This window comes from Primulina eburnea, chromosome 15 (genome assembly GCF_022965805.1).
Source record: "Primulina eburnea isolate SZY01 chromosome 15, ASM2296580v1, whole genome shotgun sequence".
NCBI lineage: Eukaryota > Viridiplantae > Streptophyta > Magnoliopsida > Lamiales > Gesneriaceae > Primulina > Primulina eburnea.
Window position 1 is genome coordinate 5,038,449 of NC_133115.1, and position 3,332 is coordinate 5,041,780.

Here is a 3,332-nt window from a genome sequence, read left to right on the forward strand (position 1 = left end):
TGACTACAAAAATATATATTCATACGTATATATAATATAACTTTTGCGCTCTCCCGCGGGTCCCGCCTGTACAAGAGGCGGGGGGACCCAAATATTATTTTTAAATTTTGGATTTTGCTGCCAAGCTTATTGCAGAAATATTATTTCGACACAGACTCATGATGTTCAGTTCATAAATGAATGTACTATATCTCTAAATCATATAAACAATATATCTAAATCATTATATGAGAAGGTTGTATTTAAGTTATGATATGACGTGTCACTCGAATAAAAATGTTGATCTAGATGAGCATATCCCTGAATTCTTAAATAGAATAAGGGAGTACCTAATCACAAGTTAAACTTGAAGGTCGGAACTCCTGTTACGTTGTTGTGGAACAAAGATCATTTCTTGGAATATGCAATAACACTAGATTGAACGTTACAAGGCTCGGAAACCATGTTTCGGAAGGACAAATTTTGACTGGAATTAATACGATTCATAAAGTGCTTATTCCAATAATGGCATTGACCTCTTGTAAGGCTCGAGATTATTAGTCTTCATTGGCGTACGACTCGGAAGATATGAGAATGCATGTCATAAGATGAAAGTATAAATTATTGCATGAATTATGGAATTTTGAGCAAACATGGCCGAAGCCATACCGCACCCGCGGTACATGTAGACACCGCACCCGCGGTGCATGGACAGTAAGTTGGCCAGAATTTCCGTAGCATCACCGCACCCGCGGTGTCAAGACCGCACCCGCGGTCTACATTTTAGGAAAATGAAACTGTGGCCGAGAGCATAGCGCACCCGCGGTGCTAACATGACCGCACCCGCGGTGCTGCATGCGAGAAATCCACCATCTTTTCTTAACTTGACACATGGCATATATATATATAGATGGTGCTTGACTCGGCCACTTTCCACTTCGCAGACCAGAATCGAGAGAATCTTAAGAATTCCTCAAGTTTTCTTCAAGGTTTGAGGTAAGGTATCTCATGATTTAGCCATCCGATTTGTATTCCGAGCTTAGATTATTGTTCCTCGCATCGACGGCTACAAGGTGATGTAAGTTTTATGTAATTCTAACATGTCTCGAATCATAGATGTTGGAGAAATTGTAATATGTTAGTTATATTGGATTCTTGGCATAGTGAGCATCGTATATTCACTATCGGGTCGAATATCGGATGTCATGCGCTATTGTTACGATTTTCCAGCATATATTGGCATGAGATTATGCAGATTGTGTGATCTTGTCATAGATATTATGATGATTATGAGTTGAGAATTGCATAATGCTGATATATGATGAGATTTGGATAGACCGGTATTGAGAAATCATGTCGTTATGACGTCCGACTGTACCAAGATCACATATAGAATTAGATAGGTGTTGAATTGAGTTGGGAATTGATATTGTATGTCTCTACATTGCCATTTCAGATTTGGAGTGACAGAGTTTATATCCCGACTTCGAGACTTCGATTTAATTCAACAAGAAAGGTATAAGCTATGTTTGTTTGGGAAGCCATAACTCAAATAAGATATTATTTGAGTTCCCAAACCAAAATCACATACTAGTATTGTTGTATATATGGTATCATGTTTATAACTTGTTTATAGAATTCTATTCAAGTCTTGTTACATGATTATGCTTTGATTATAGAATTGTATTCAAGCATGTAAGATTATTGTAATATTCAGATATGAATATAAGCATGCTGTGTTACAGGTTGATAGTCATTGCATTTAAGATAGGAGAGTCGTTGACAGTCATTGTCAACTATCTAGATGTTCGGTGTATCTCAGCTTAGGAGTAGCCATTACTCTTATTGCAGCCGTTGATACAGTTCTGACCGAAATCTAGGAATAAGACGTACAGTCACCCCGAGTGGGAGGGTAGGTGACAGCCATTGACGTCTTATTCACACAGGATCCCTAGAGTTCTAGTCGAGTCGAGTCCAGACATGGTTTGATTCGCATTGCATTGCATGTGCATATGATGTGATTTATGATAGCATGCTTCATGTTTAATTGATTATATGCATGTATACATGTTTATACTGGGATTTGTTCTCACCGGAGTTTCCGGCTGTTGTTATGTCTGTATGTGTGCATAACAACAGGTGGGGCAGGATCTGGGTCACGCAGAGGATGAGAGATGGACATAGCGTGGTGATCTCGGGCTTAGCAGCAGGACTAGTAGTTGTACCTTTGGCATGTACTGTATTTAATTACTAGTTTGTTGAGTATGGACGGACAAGATATGTTGTACGTTATGTTTGTACATTATGTTTGTACTTTAAATAAAGAATTTATGCTTGTTTAATTACATTTGATTAAATGTAAAAGCGAAAAATTTGACCCACTTTTATATTAACGATCCATTAAATCCCAAAGAAAAAGTTAGAGCCCGGGTCCCCACAACAGGTGGTATCAGAGCAGTAGGTTCTGTAGACTGAGATAAGATAGAATGAGCGGGGTAGATCGAGTCTTCTTCCTTGCTCTATGATGTGCTAGCATGTTTATTGCTTTCCTTGTTACATGTTGTTTGTTATTTGATTGATTACAGCATGTATTGATTAAGACTGAATCAGAACCGATTCTAGATCAGAGGTAACTGACTAGAGGAGGGCTGAGAAAGTTGTATATCTTGTATTCTAATCAGTTGGATTATTAGATACATGCCTCCTAGAAGAGCAGTTGTGCCAGTACGACCACCAGCGCCAGAGCAGGGTAGCACATCCGGAGATACGATGGATGTCACTGCTACACCCATGGAGACTCTATTAAAGCGATTCCAGTCATTCCGACCACCGACCCTCAAGGGTACAGAAAATGCAATCGAATGTGAAAGCTGGTTGGAGGATGTTGAGATGTTGTTCGAGTCTCTAGGGTACAGTGATGAGAAGAGAGTGAAGCTCATTGGCAATCAACTGCAAGACATTGCTAAACATTGGTGGTTGAATATCAAAAGAGCACTAGAACAGCGTGGCACTGAGATTACATGGAAAGTGTTCAAGACCGAGTTCTATCAGCGATTCTTCCCTGTATCCTACCGTAAAGATAAAGGCACTGAATTCGCAAACCTGAGGCAAGGGCAATTGAACATTGAAGAGTACGTTGCTAAATTTTCCTCTTTGCTTCGTTTTGCACCCCATGTTTCAGGGAATGATGAGGCCATGGCAGATCAGTTTATAAATGGCCTGAATCCAGATATCTTTACGTTGGTCAATACTGGGAGACCCGATAATTTCTCGGATGCATTGAATCGTGCCAAGGGAGCTGAAGCAGGATTGCTTAGGCAACGGAGTGTTCCATATGTTGCTCCGAGTCCGAG